Source organism: Bufo bufo, chromosome 2 (genome assembly GCF_905171765.1).
Source record: "Bufo bufo chromosome 2, aBufBuf1.1, whole genome shotgun sequence".
Taxonomy (NCBI): Eukaryota; Metazoa; Chordata; class Amphibia; order Anura; family Bufonidae; genus Bufo; species Bufo bufo.
The window spans coordinates 393,058,687-393,075,096 of NC_053390.1; positions in this window are offsets into that span (position 1 = coordinate 393,058,687).

Genomic DNA, 16,410 nt, shown 5'->3' on the forward strand with positions numbered 1-16,410 from the left:
ACTCGTTTTTCTTTACTTAGCTGCTTTTTTCTTGCCATAATACCAATTCTAACAGTCTATTCATTAGGACTATCAGCTGTGTATCCACCTGACTTCTCCTCAACGCAACTGATGGTCCCAACCCCATTTATAAGGCAAGAAATCCCACTTATTAAACCTGGCAGGGCACACCTGTGAAGTGAAAACCATTTCAGGGGACTACCTCTTGAAGCTCATCAAGAGAATGCCAAGAGTGTGCAAAGCAGTAATCAAAGCAAAAGGTGGCTACTTTGAAGAACCTAGAATATGACATATTTTCAGTTGTTTCACACTTGTTTGTTATGTATATAATTCCACATGTGTTAATTCATAGTTTTGATGCCTTCAGTGTGAATCTACAATTTTCATAGTCATGAAAATTAAGAAAACTCTTTGAATGAGAAGGTGTGTCCAAATTTTTGGTCTGTACTGTATATGTGTCGTTCAGCGGTGCAGTTATATGTTCTAAAGCCTTTTGTGGCATGTATTAGTGGTAAAAGAAAAATATATTTGCTGTTCAGCGGTGCAGTTATATGTTCTAAAGCCTTTTGTGGCATATATAAGTGAAAAAATATATATATATTTGCCGTTCACCGGTGCAGTTATATGTTCTAAAGCCTTTTGTGGCGTGTATTAGTGGCAAAAATAAAATATATTTGCCGTTCAGTGGTGCAGTTATATGTTCTAAAGCCTTTTGTATTAGTGGCTAAAGTAAAATATATTTGCCGTTCAGCGGTGCAGTTATATGTTCTAAAGCCCTTTGTGGCATGTGCCGTATTAGTGGCTAAAGTAAAATATATTTGCTGTTCAGCGGTGCAGTTATATGTTCTAAAGCCTTTTGTGACGTGTATTAGTGGCAAAAGTAAAATATATTTGCTGTTCAGCGGTGCAGTTATATGTTCTAAAGCCTATTGTGGCATGTATTAGTGGCAAAAGTAAAATATATTTGCCGTTCAGAGGTTCAGTTATATGTTCTAAAGCCTTTTGTGGTGTGTATTAGTTGCAATAGTAAAATACATTTGCCGTTCAGCGGTGCAGTTATATGTTCTAAAGCCTTTTGTGGCTTGTATTAGTGGCAAATGTAAAATATATTTGCCATTTAGCGGTGCAGTTATATGTTCTAAAGCCCTTTTTTGTGTGTATTAGTGTGAAAAAAGGGCTTATTAGCCGTTGTGTGGTGAAGTGAGAAAATTACAGACTTTTTTGGGGTGTTTTAATTTCCTTTTTATTTATTTATTTGATCTAACAGTATGTCAGACAGAGAAGTGCCAGGCCCTGCACAGGGAAGTGGCAGAGGCCTAAATGTTTCTGGCACAGGCAGAGGTTGCAGCAGAGTAAGGGGCCGTGGCAGCAGGGGTCACTTTGAGAGGTCTGAGCCCCCAGTGTCAGCGGTCGTGTCTTGACCAGCAACCCAGCGGTTCTTGAATGGTTGACCCGGTCTTCGACTTCGTTGCAAGTGACATCAGACACCCCCAGCCAAGAGTCAGTGGGTTTGTCAGACACAACCCTTAGTTGGCATGGCCCTGGAGCAGGCCCTGTGCCCTCACCTGTCCTCAACCTGCCTCTGTCCTTTTCTCTTTCCTCAGCCAGAGAAGTATTGTATGCTGTGGGCTCAGCTCAATTATACAGTGAGGACGAGTTACAGTCAGCAGCTCTTCGCCAGCAAAGATGTGGAGGAGACATCCGCCGCTTCCACCACTAGGCGGGCAAGTAGTGATGAGGAGAGTGGCGTGGGAGCTGGTTTTGCGAACGGTCAGGCTCCTGACCCAGAGATGGTTGAGGAGGACATGAGTGACGTTCAGACAGTACTTGAGGATGATGATGTAGCTGATCGCACTTGAGAGCTGGGTGACGAAGGGGCTTCATCATCATCGGGAGAAGAGGGTGGCAGCTTGCCCGTGAGGCAGCGGCGGAGCTTGCCCGTGAGGCAGCGGCGGAGCCAAAAAGTCGCTAGCGTGGCCGGGAGTCAGCAGGGTGGCAGCAGTGGGAGGTCAGGAGCCAAACGTGCCGTGGGTAGACCACCGCCTTCGCAGGAGCCTACCTGCCCAGGAAGTAGTGGTGCACAGGTTCACGGAGGCAGCGGTGGTAGCATTCAGTCAGTGCGTAGTGTTGGGGGTAAAATCACCTACTCCGCGGTGTGGCAGTTTTTTGTTAAGCAGTCGGAGGAGGTGAACATGGCCATATGTATAATCTTTGGGCAGAAGGTGAAGCGTGGCCAGGGTGTCAATGTTGGCACCATGGCCCTGCGTCAACATATGCAGCTTCAACATAAAGTGGCCTGGGAGAACCATGGCTCTGATGTGGTGGTCCAGGCTGCCGCAGCACGTCGCACCCGGTTTCAGGCAGTCAAGGCTCCACCATCTCAGCTGAAGGGAGCTGTCTGTCCTGATGCTCCTGCTCCCCCTCCTACTCCTCGTCAGTCATTCTGTCAGCAATCGATCACCGAAGCGATTGCCAAGAGACAACAGTATGCATGCACTCATCCAACGGCGTAGAAGCTGAATGTGCTCCTGTCCAAGTTGGTGGACTCTGTACCTTTCAGAGAACTGATGGCTTGTGCCGAGCTGAGGTGGAGAGTCCCAAGCCGTAATTTATTTGCCAAAAAGGCATTACCAGCCCTGCACACACATGTAGAACAAAAGTTGGGCCAGTCCTTGAGCCTCTCGGTGTCTGCCAAAGTGCACGGCAGCGCCGACGTGTGGAGTTGTAACTACGGTCAGGGACAATACATGTCCTTTACGGCCCACTGGGTGAATGTGGTTCCTAGACAGCCACACCAGCAACTTCGCCAGTTGATGATGCTTCCGCTACCACGTTCTCACGCCATTGGTCCTGTGACAGTGTCCGCCTCTGCCTCCTCATCCTCCACTGTGTCCTCAGCCTCCACTGCAGGAACAATTCACAGTGCCCCTCCAGCATACCAAATGTGCAGGGCACGGCGGTGTTACGCTGTTCTGCACCCTGTTTGCCTGGGCAAACGGAGTCACGCAGGGGAGGAACTGCTTTGTGTCCTTTATTAAGAAATCCAATCCTATCTTTCTCAGCGACAACTCAAAATTGGAACCATGGTGACCGACAACGGGAAGAACATGGTGTTGGCGCTGCGTTAAGGAGGGCTGAGTCATCCACCCTGCATGGCACACATTTTCAATCTGGTTGTCTGACGGTTCTTGAAGTCTTCCACCCATCTGCAAGACATCCTAAAAATGGCCAGGAAACTTTGCATGCACTTCAGCCACTTGTACACAGCAAAGCACACCCTCCAACATAGGCTGATATTGCGACGTTTTCACCTGTTGGAATTCCACCCTCCATATGTTGGACCGACTATACGAACAGAGAAAGGCCATTAACGATTTCTTGATGATCCAAGCAGAGAGGAGTACTCCCCTGTATAACTTTGATGTCAGCCTGTGGCAGCTCATGCGTGACACCTGCCGTTTGCTCAGGCCCTTTGAGGAGGCTACGTTATTTGTCAGTCACCAGGACTACGGGATAAACAATGTCATTCCACTGCTTCATATCTTAGAAGAGATGCTGGTAAATTTTGCTGGTAAGGGGACTGGAGACGTGGCACCTAGATCTCATGGCCACATGAGCCCTGTGGGGGCTGAACTGGAGGAGGAGGAGGACATTGGAGCACAAGCAATGTGTAGCGAAATGGGTGGTTTTTATACACAGGTGACAGGAGAGGAGGAGCAGGAGCAGCCAGAGGAGCTACAGGGCGATGAGGCAGAGGACCCAGACACATCGTGGCAGTATGCAGTGGAGATGGAGCAAGGATTCCCTCCGAGTCACTTGCACAAATGGCCCAATGCATGCTCACTTGCTTGCGTAGTGACATCTGAATTGTCACCATTCGGCAGAGGGATGACTACTGGCTCTCCACCTTGTTGGACCCTCAGTACCGGTCCAAAATGGGGACCTTTTTTACACCCACTGAGACGGAGGACAAACTGAACTACTATAGAGACATCCTATGTAATCAGTTGGCTGCTGCCTATCTGCGCCATTGTCCATCCTCTCCCAGGTCTGACCGGGGGGGCCTCTGCGCTCACGTTCCACTGCCATGGCTGCTGGGGAGGAGTGCGGTGGCAGGAGCAGTACCAGCTCCATCAGCAGCATCCTGAGTCTAGAGTCGCTGATGAGCAGCTTTCTTCACCTGCCTAGTGAAGAAACTACTCACCAGCAGCTAGACATAGAGCAGAACCTGAGCCAGCAGGTGGTGGCATACTTGGAGTGCACCCTGCCAGCTGTTATTGAAGTGGGGAGGGTGGTAACAGCATGAGAAGTCCACTGAGTGGCCCCATGACATAGTGGTGAGGTGGAAGCAGCATGAGAAGACCACAGAGTGGCACAATGACAGTGTGGAGGTGGCAGCAGCAGCATCAGTAGGCCACAGAGTGGCACAATGACAGTGTGGAGGTGGCGGCAGAATCAGGAGGCCACAGAGTGGCAAGGTGACATAGTGTAGAGGTGGCAGCAGCATGAGGAGGCCACAGAGTGGCAAGGTGACATAGTGTGGAGGTGGCAGTAGCATCAGAAGACCACAGAGTGGCACAATGACAGTGTGGAGGTGGCAGCAGCATCAGGAAGCCACAGAGTGGCACAATGACAGTGTGGAGGTGGAGGCAGCATCAGGAGGCCACAGAGTGGCAAGATGACATAATGTGGAGGTGGCATCAGCATAGGGGGGCCACAGAGTGGCAAGGTGACATAGTGTGGAGGTGTCAGCAGCATCAGAAGACCACAGAGTGGCAAGGTAAAATAGTGTGGAGGTGGCAGCAGCATTAGGAGACCACAAAGTGGCAAGGTGACATAGTGTGGAGGTGGCAGCAGCATGAGGAGACCACAGAGTGGCAAGGTGACATAGTGTGGAGGTGGCAGCAGCATCAGATGTGTGGCATCAGGCGGGTGGCAGCATCAGAATAGTAGCTGAGGCAGGTAGCCAGAAGAAACCGTTTTTTATCAAAGTGTTGGTGTGGCACCAAGGATGATCTAGTCGGATGCATCAGGCATTGGTGGGTGGAAATCCTGGCTGATCAACGCCTGATTCATCTTGACAAAGGTCAGTCTCTCCACATTTTGGCTGGACAGGCGAGTTCTTCTTGGGGTAACTATGGCCCCCGCCGCACTAAACACCCGCTCTGATGCCACACTACTGGCCGGGCAGGACAGGTTTTCCAGGGTAAACTCGGCCAGTTGCGACCACAAATCCAGTTTGGCTGCCCAGTAGTTCAGTCTGTCTTCAATAACAGCTGGCAGGGTGCACTCCAAGTATGCCACCACTTGCTGGCTCAGGTTCTGCTCTATGTCTAGCTGCTGGTGAGTAGTTTCTTCACTAGGCAGGTGAAGAAAGCTGCGACTCTAGACTCAGGATGCTGCTGATGGAGCTGGTACTGCTCCTGCCACCGCACTCCTCCCCAGCAGCCATGGCAGTGGAACGTGAGCGTAGAGGCCCCCCCGGTCAGACCTGGGAGAGGATGGACAATAGCGCAGATAGGCAGCGGCCAACTGATTACATAGGATGTCTCTATAGTAGTTCAGTTTGTCCTCCGTCTCAGTGGGTGTAAAAAAGGTACCCATTTTGGACTGGTACTGAGGGTCCAACAAGGTGGAGAGCCAGTAGTCATCCCTCTGCCGAATGGTGACAATTCAGATGTCACTACGCAAGCAAGTGAGCATGCATTGGGCCATTTGTGCAAGTGACTCGGAGGGAATCCTTGCTCCATCTCCACTGCATACTGCCACGATGTGTCTGGGTCCTCTGCCTCATCGCCCTGTAGCTCCTCTGGCTGCTCCTGCTCCTCCTCTCCTGTCACCTGTGTATAAAAACCCCCCATTTCGCTATACATTGCTTGTGCTCCAATGTCCTCCTCCTCCTCCAGTTCAGCCCCCACAGTGCTCATGTGGCCATGAGATCTAGGTGCCACGTCTCCAGTCCCCTTACCAGCAAAATTTACCAGCATCTCTTCTAAGATATGAAGCAGTGGAATGACATTGTTTATCCCGTAGTCCTGGTGACTGACAAATAACGTGGCCTCCTCAAAGGGCCTGAGCAAACGGCAGGTGTCACGCATGAGCTGCCACAGGCTGACATCAAAGTTATACAGGGGAGTACTCCTCTCTGCTTGGATCATCAAGAAATCGTTAATGGCCTTTCTCTGTTCGTATAGTCGGTCCAACATATGGAGGGTGGAATTCCAACAGGTGAAAACGTCGCAATATCAGCCTATGTTGGAGGGTGTGCTTTGCTGTGTACAAGTGGCTGAAGTGCATGCAAAGTTTCCTGGCCATTTTTAGGATGTCTTGCAGATGGGTGGAAGACTTCAAGAACCGTCAGACAACCAGATTGAAAATGTGTGCCATGCAGGGTGGATGGCTCAGCCCTCCTTAACGCAGCGCCAACACCATGTTCTTCCCGTTGTCGGTCACCATGGTTCCAATTTTGAGTTGTCGCTGAGAAAGATAGGATTGGATTTCTTAATAAAGGACACAAAGCAGTTCCTCCGCTGCGTGACTCCGTCTGCCCAGGCAAACAAGGTGCAGAACAGCGTAACACCGCCGTGCCCTGCACATTTGGTATGCTGGAGGGGCACTGTGAATTGTTCCTGCAGTGGAGGCTGAGGACACAGTGGAGGATGAGGAGGCAGAGGCGGACACTGTCACAGGACCAATGGCGTGAGAACGTGGTAGCGGAAGCATCATCAACTGGCGAAGTTGCTGGTGTGGCTGTCTAGGAACCACATTCACCCAGTGGGCCGTAAAGGACATGTATTGTCCCTGACCGTAGTTACAACTCCACACGTCGGCGCTGCCGTGCACTTTGGCAGACACAGAGAGGCTCAAGGACTGGCCCAACATCTGTTCTACACATGTGTGCAGGGCTGGTAATGCCTTTTTGGCAAATAAATTACGGCTTGGGACTCTCCACCTCAGCTCGGCACAAGCCATCAGTTCTCTGAAAGGTACAGAGTCCACCAACTTGGACAGGAGCACATTCAGCTTCTACGCCGTTGGATGAGTGCATGCATACTGTTTTGTCTCTTGGCAATCGCTTCGGTGATCGATTGCTGACAGAATGACTGACGAGGAGTAGGAGGGGGAGCAGGAGCATCAGGACAGACAGCTCCCTTCGGCTGAGATGGTGGAGCCTTGACTGCCTGAAACCGGGTGCGACGTGCTGCGGCAGCCTGGACCACCACATCAGAGCCATGGTTCTCCCAGGCCACTTTATGTTGACGCGGCATATGTTGACGCAGGGCCATGGTGCCAACATTGACACCCTGGCCACGCTTCACCTTCTGCCCAAAGATTATACATATGGCCATGTTCACCTCCTCCGACTGCTTAACAAAAAACTGCCACATCCCGGAGTAGGTGATTTTACCCCCAACACTACGCACTGACTGACTGCTACCACCGCTGCCTCCGTGAACCTGTGCACCACTACTTCCTGGGCAGGTAGGCTCCTGTGAAGGCGGTGGTCTGCCCAGGGCACGTTTGGCTCCTGACCTCCCACTGCTGCCACCCTGCTGACTCCCGGCCACGCTAGCGACTTTTTGGCTCCGCCGCTGCCTCACGGGCAAGCTGCCACCCTCTTCTCCCGATGATGATGAAGCCCCTTCGTCACCCGGCTCTCAAGTGCGATCAGCTACATCATCATCCTCAAGTACTGTCTGAACGTCACTCATGTCCTCCTCAATCATCTCTGGGTCAGGAGCCTGACCGTTCACAAAACCAGCTCCCACGCCACTCTCCTCATCACTACTTGCCCGCCTAGTGGTGGAAGCGGCGGATGTCTCCTCCACATCTTTGCTCGCTAAGAGCTGCTGACTGTAACTCGTCCTCACTGTATAATTGAGCTGAGCCCACAGCATACAATACTTCTCTGGCTGAGGGAAGAGAAAAGGACAGAGGCAGGTTGAGGACAGGTGAGGGCACAGGGCCTGCTCCAGGGCCATGCCAACTAAGGGTTGTGTCTGACAAACCCACTGACTCTTGGCTGGGGGTGTCTGATCTCACTTGCATTTAGTCGAAGACCGGGTCAACCATTCAAGAACCACTGGTTTGCTGGTCAAGACACGACCGCTGACACTGGGGGCTCAGGCCTCTCAAAGTGACCCCTGCTGACACGGCCCCTTACTCTGCTGCAACCTCTGCCTGTGCCAGAAACATTTAGGCCTCTGCCACTCCCCTGTGCAGGGCCTGGCACTTCTCTGTCTGACATACTGTTAGATCAAATAAATAAATAAAAAGGAAATTAAAACACCCCAAAAAAGTCTGTAATTTTCTCACTTCACCACACAACGGCTAATAAACCCTTTTTTCACACTAATACACACAAAAAAGGGCTTTAGAACATATAACTGCACCGCTAAATGGCAAATATATTTTACATTTGCCACTAATTCAAGCCACAAAAGGCTTTAGAACATATAACTGCACCGCTGAACGGCAAATATATTTTACTTTTGCCACTAATACACACCACAAAAGGCTTTAGAACATATAACTGAACCTCTGAACGGCAAATATATTTTACTTTTGCCACTAATACATGCCACAATAGGCTTTAGAACATATAACTGCACCGCTGAACAGCAAATATATTTTACTTTTGCCACTAATACACGCCACAAAAGGCTTTAGAACATATAACTGCACCGCTGAACAGCAAATATATTTTACTTTAGCCACTAATACGGTACATGCCACAAAAGGCTTTAGAACATATAACTGCACCGCTGAACGGCAAATATATTTTACTTTAGCCACTAATACAAAAGGCTTTAGAACATATAACTGCACCACTGAACTGCAAATATATTTTATTTTTGCCACTAATACATGCCACAAAAGGCTTTAGAACATATAACTGCACCGCTAAACAGCAAATATATTTTTCTTTTACCACTAATACATGCCACAAAAGGCTTTAGAACATATAACTGCACCGCTGAACGACAAATATACAGTACAGACCAAAAGTTTGGACACACCTTCTCATTCAAAGAGTTTTCTTAATTTTCATGACTATGAAAATTGTAGATTCACACTGAAGGCATCAAAACTATGAATTAACACATGTGGAATTATATACATAACAAACAAGTGTGAAACAACTGAAAATATGTCATATTCTAGGTTCTTCAAAGTAGCCACCTTTTGCTTTGATTACTGCTTTGCACACTCTTGGCATTCTCTTGATGAGCTTCAAGAGGTAGTCCCCTGAAATGGTTTTCACTTCACAGGTGTGCCCTGTCAGGTTTAATAAGTGGAATTTCTTGCCTTATAAATGGGGTTGGGACCATCAGTTGCGTTGAGGAGAAGTCAGGTGGATACACAGCTGATAGTCCTACTGAATAGACTGTTAGAATTGGTATTATGGCAAGAAAAAAGCAGCTAAGTAAAGAAAAACGAGTGGCCATCATTACTTTAAGAAATGAAGGTCAGTCAGTCAGCCGAAAAATTGGGAAAACTTTGAAAGTAAGGGCTATTTGACCATGAAGGAGAGTGATGGGGTGCTGCGCCAGATGACCTGGCCTTCACAGTCACCGGACCTGAACCCAATCGAGATGGTTTGGGGTGAGCTGGACCGCAGAGTGAAGGCAAAAGGGCCAACAAGTGCTAAGCATCTCTGGTAACTCCTTCAAGACTGTTGGAAGACCATTTCAGGGGACTACCTCTTGAAGCTCATCAAGAGAATGCCAAGAGTGTGCAAAGCAGTAATCAAAGCAAAAGGTGGCTACTTTGAAGAACCTAGAATATGACATATTTTCAGTTGTTTCACACTTGTTTGTTATGTATATAATTCCACATGTGTTAATTCATAGTTTTGATGCTTTCATAGTCATGAAAATAAAGAAAACTCTTTGAATGAGAAGGTGTGTCCAAACTTTTGGTCTGTACTGTATATTTCTTTTTTCACTTATACACGCCACAAAAGGCTTTAGAACATATAACTGCACTGCTGAACGGGAAAAATATTTTACTTTTGCCACTAATACACACCACAAAAGGCTTTAGAACATATAAATGCACCGCTAAACAGCAAATATATTTTACTTTTGCCACTAACACACGCCACAAAAGGCTTTAGAACATATAACTGCACCGCTGAACAGCAAATATATATATTTTTCACTTATAAATGCCACAGAAGGCTTTAGAACATATAACTGCACTGCTGAACAGCAAATATATTTTTCTTTTGCCACTAATACATGCCACAAAAGGTTTTAGAACATATAACTGCACCGCTGAACGGAAAATATATATTTCTTTTTCCACTTATACACGCCACAAAAGGCTTTAGAACATATAACTGCACTGCTGAACGGAAAAAATATTTTACTTTTGCCACTAATACACACCACAAAAGGCTTTAGAACATATAAATGCACTGCTGAACAGCAAATATATTTTTCTTTTGCCACTAATACATGCCACAAAAGGCTTTAGAACATATAACTGAACCGCTGAACGGCATATATATATTTCTTTTTTCACTTATACACGCCACAAAAGGCTTTAGAACATATAACTGCACTGCTGAACGGAAAAAATATTTTACTTTTGCCACTAATACACACCACAAAAGGCTTTAGAACATATAAATGCACCGCTAAACAGCAAATATATTTTACTTTTGCCACTAACACATGCCACAAAAGGCTTTAGAACATATAACTGCACCGCTGAACAGCAAATATATATATTTTTCACTTATAAATACCACAAAAGGCTTTAGAACATATAATTGCACCGCTGAACAGCAAATATATTTTTCTAGTGCCACTAATACATGCTACAAAAGGTTTTAGAACATATAACTGCACCACTGAACGGCAAATATATATTTCTTTTTCCACTTATACACGCCACAAAAGGCTTTAGAACATATAACTGCACTGCTGAACGGAAAAAATATTTTACTTTTGCCACTAATACACACCACAAAAGGCTTTAAAACATATAAATGCACCGCTGAACAGCAAATATATTTTACTTTTGCCACTAACACACGCCACAAAAGGCTTTAGAATATATAACTGCACCGCTGAACAGCAAATATATTTTACTTTTGCCACTAACACACGCCACAAAAGGCTTTAGAATATATAACTGCACCGCTGAACAGCAAATATATTTTTATTTTGCCATTAATACACACCACAAAAGGCTTTAGAACATATAAATGCACCGCTGAACGGCAAATATATTTTACTTTAGCCACTAATACACGCCACAAAAGGCTTTAGAACATATAACTGCACCGCTGAGCGGCAAATATATTTTTATTTGGCCACTAATACATGACAAAAAGTGCTGTAATTTTATCACATTACCACAAAACGGCTAATAAGCCCTTTTTTTCCCACTAATACAAGGCAAAAAATGCTTTAGAACATATAACTGCACCACACAAGGGCAAATAAAATGTAGAAATATTTCCTTGTAATAAACCCTGTTAATGGCTGTAACACCCCAATAACAAGAACTGTTTTCTTGAATTATAGAGCTGTATAATGGCAATTTGGGTCCCCAGTCAGTGTAGCAAGGTGTAATAGGATTGTTCCTATTACCCAGGCTGTAACCTCCCCTACTGAACCCTGTTCAACATAAATGCTGTGGAATGATTCCTCCCTATCCTTTCCCTAAACCTTGAATAATCTTTCCCTGCACTTGTAAATAGTTTTTTTTAGCACAATTACGTTTTCCTAGCACTGTCCCTAGCGCCTGCTGACGTCTCTGTCTGTACTAAATATATTGGAAAATGGCAGAATGAAAGATGGCTGAGGCTATTTATAGGGCTGTGGCATCACAGGGCTGGTTTGCTGCTGAATGGCTGCATGCATGCTATTATGGGTGATCCCGCCTTCCCAGAGCTCCTTGCTCCATGTTCTCACATGTGCAGCAGCCATTTTAGGAAAAAATGCGATTCGTTACCACAAAGCATGAGAAAATTCGGATTCGGTGCGAATCGAGTTTTTCTTGAAATTTTTATCAAATTCCACTTCGTCAACTTCGATTCGCTCATCTCTAGCCATAATCATCAACATTTAAAGAACTAACACACCTCACCACTATGTCATGGGGCCACTCAGTGGACTTCTCATGCTGTTACCACCCTCCGCACTTCATGACTGGGCCACTATTCTACCTTTCGGCCTGGCTGACATCACCATTTATTTGACCCTTCTTCTGATCTGTCAGAAGGAAGGAAAGATTAGACGCACAACAGATCCTGTCTGTGTAGCAGCTGTAAGGCATGTATTGCCCCATTTGAATTGGCTTGTGATTTGGTAGCCAAAAGCAGGAGTGAGTACAAAATACAGAAGACATGCAAATATTCCATTCATGTGTCATCTGTTTTGGATCCACTCCTGTTTTTTTGGCATTAGCAATACTGATGAATTATTGACCAAATGCTGACCGAGTGAAGGTGGATGCTCAACAGCCAGGATCCGTTTTTTGGGGGTTGTTGTTCTGACGGATCAGAGGAAGGGCAAAATAATCAGTGACGTCAACACAAACTTGCTACTGACACCCTCTCCACTCTGTCGGGGGCTCTTGTATAAGCGTTTAATAGAACAGGTTCTGTAGACATCTATGTGGAATCAGCTGACGACGGTGTAAAAGGAGTGCGCTTCTTCTTGGTGCTAACATCGACCTGTAAGGCTGAGTTCATACTTGAGTTATTTGGTCAGTTTTAGCCCCGTGACTGCCCAAATAAGTGAAGTGTGCAGTGATTCTAAGAGCGAAGCATGTCACCTGAATGTCATTCTGACTCACAGTATTATTTCACTACCAGAGCGTACTCCCTATGCGTGTTACTGCAAGGCACAGTGTTTTACACCACTATAAATGCTCTTTGCAGCCAGAAAATAGCAGTTTTTAATGCTGTTCGCCACGAATAAATTCTGATCAAACCAAAGTTTTAAAAAAATTCGGCTAACCGGCCGAATAAAATTTAAAAAAAATTTGCTCATCTCCAATTATGGCTTACAGCTAATGAAAACCCAAAAGTCAGTGTCTCGGAAAATTTGAATATTGTGTAAAAGTTCAATATTGTAGACTTATGTTGTCTAATCAGCTAATCCACACTGCAACACCTGCAAAGGTTTCCTAAACCTTTAACCTCCTCCCGCCCAGCGATGTACATTTACAGCAAAGGGGGAAGTGACTTGCCGCCCAGTGCCGTACATCTACAGCACGATGATAAAGTGGGTGTAGAAGCTAGCTCGATTAGAGGCAGGGACAACCAGACCCCTGCTGTATTTGCAACGCACGGGTGGTAAATATCCAAGGGATCCCTTTAAGATAGTAGGGACCCCTGATTGAGTAGGGTGTCTTTCAACGGTTCTCCCTCTTGCAGCGAACCAACCAAATAAATGTACTTCACTTTATTAAGTGCCACTTTACTGCACAAAGCGCTCAATACTCCACGACTTGGCCTTAGTCATATATGGAGCGTGGGGGTGTCATGTACTGTAATCCCTCCACATGGCATGATACGCCCAGAAATAGAAGGGTGGCTTCATCCTGTATTCCCTTTACTGGCACCAAGGTCTGAAAATGCTTTACGCCTTGTCACCTGGATGACTGACCAGGTAGCTTCACACAATTTTCCTTAAGGCGGTGCACAAGGCCTTAGGACATAAATAACCCTGACTAAGCACAAGGCCCTGAAACATATAATAATTTGGAGGGTAAGGCAAGTCTTCCTCCTGGGTCCCATAGTTGAGGGCACATACAGCTCATCGCTGTCGCTGCTAGCTCTGGTGCTATCTGCAGCTGTAACTCTGGCAGAAACTTCATCTGCAATCTCCTTTTGGCATTCTGTGGCAGAACTTGGAACTGCAGCTTCACCTTCCTCTGGAGGATCCTCTGTAAGCCAGATGCTCAGGACAACAATAAAGGATAGACCCTTGGTCTTTCATAGCAAGAATTTCCGCATTCGGTTGTGTTTCCGGGGTGCATGGAGCAGTATCAGTGGACTCCTCACAGGTGGATAGGTCACTTTCAGTGGTTGGAGGATCTGGTAGTGTCATACCAGGTGTGCTGTCTTCAACAGGCGGCTGAGAGGAAGTCTTGGCGTTTTTGTAGGCTTCATGCAATTCCCTTTCTCTGCTCTCTTTTTCCTCCACAATTTCTTTACATGTTTTTATCCTTTTTCTTCTTTCTGATAAGTCACCTTCTCCGCTAAGCATTCTCTTCATCTTTTTACCTTCTTCCTCTTTCTTTATCAAGCCCTGTAATGCACTCCTCCTGCGTGCCTTCCATCGGGCAAGGTCATTCTGCCATGTGTCATCCTCCTCGCTATTGCTGCTGCTGAACTCCATCAGAGTTTTTTCCTGCCTTCTGTAGTCCACCTCCTGTTGTGGAAATTGGAATTGACTGTGTGGTCACACTTTTCACCTGGGCCGCAATCTTTTGCTTCAAAGGAGCGGTTACTCCTGCCATCATACAAGGATCCAGTACCTCCGGCTGCATAGGGACTGAAAGGTAATTTTCTTCGCTAGGCGGCCTTATACACAGCTCTGGGATTGGCTTCCCTCATTAGTGGCTATGCCTTCCATGGCAGCTGGTATGCCACCACGGTAGGGCTGAATACAAATGAGGTACTTGACGTACATCACAGATGTTGGGTGGATGTTGGGAGTGAAGGTAGTCCGGGGACATGCTTCTTGGGTGGCGGAGTGGAATCTCCAGCCACCCCTGCCGAGCCAGCTGGCACGGGGCATGCAAGCTTCTCCACCCCCGATCCTTGGATGAGCTGCGATACTCTTATCTCCTCCACCGCTTCCTTCAGCTTGAGGAGGTCGCCGCCACAAACCATGGCTCTCAATCTTGTCGCTATCTCGAATCACGGGAGAAGAAGGAGGAGCTTGAAGGGAGGAGGTTCCACTTCTTCTTTGCATGCTGTAGTCTCGCTCCCTGTAGGCAGGGCTGGAGTTTCCTGCGTTAACTAAGGGCGTGACTGGATTCTATCGCCCTGACTGAGCAAGAAGAAACTACGCCATGGCATGTAAAAATGGTGGATTAACCCTTCGGGTGCCGGTGTGCAGCGTTTTGCGCCGACCGCTCCGCCACAAATGCATTAAAGTCATTTTCAAAGGGATTTTTGGAAATCCAATAGGCTAGACAGTTCATAGGCACACAGACTGACCATGTCCGGATCCTGTTTGTGACGCCACTTTAACTGCAATTCATGGGTGGTAAACATCCATGGGATCCCTTTAAGATGGTAAAAGTGTTTAAAAGTTTTTGTTGTGACGCCAGTTGCATTTCAGCATTGAGGGACAGAGTCCCCCAAAGTGAGATGGTAATGGTGGTACCCAGGTGTAGGAATGCCAGAGTGGTGTAAGGGTAGCCTATAATGTCCCTTTAGGTGTGGCTGTGCACGTGTCACGGTGCTCCTACCTGGATATCCTGGGACCCCAGGCGCAGTCGTCTGAAGCAGTGCAATTGATAGTTGATGAAGGGGATGAAGAAATTAATTGAGTCCAGACTTGTATTACAGTTGAAAACAGCTTTACTTGAATAAACGTGCATCAGGGAAACAATCTTCCAACTGTATCTTGGTTACCGGCAGGCTTTGGCATAAATTGACAGGCAATAACAATCGGCTCTGCTACATCTGCTCCTCTTTAGCTCTGCTGTGCTCACAGGATTAAATATAAACTTTTCCTTTCTGCTGAACTTAGCTTTCTGTAGTCTGACTCTGTATTTATCTTTATCTGTATCTTTGGGAACTCTCCTTCCTGGCTGCTGAGGCTCTTTGCTCTTTTCTCTTTTGCTCCAGCAGAGCTGATAATACTCTGCCCGCTTCGGCAGGGCCCGTCCAGCAGGGACGAGGGGCCTGCTACACACCCTTCCCCTTACAGGGGGTAGACTCAACTCCTTCTAGCTAACTGAAATCCTCCCTCTCTAGAGAGGGCTAGAATGGATAGAAGGTTCCATCCTAGGCAAACTAGCTCTGTCAAGATTGCCGCCATCTGCTGGTGAACCAGGCACATTACACTTAAACGTTACAATTACATGGAAAGAGATATGCACATTATACAGGACCTGGAAATAAAGGCATATAATGACATTGAATCAAACATAGGAGATAGTAGAGAGGTGTAAAAGGTGGCAATGCACCTCGGGGACAGCGATGCCAGTAGATTAAACCCTCATATGCCGCGGTTAATGCTGCCTGCAACATATAGGAGGTTCGCAGAGTGAGGGGGATCCTTCTGTCTCTCCATCGGCCTCTTGTGCTGCAATAACAGGGGGCCTATGGTAGCCCCAGGCTTCACATAAGCCTTCGGGCCTGCCATGTACAGAAGCCTATGAGGCCCAGCCCACAGGCAAGTATTGTACTGCATTGAAACAGGGATC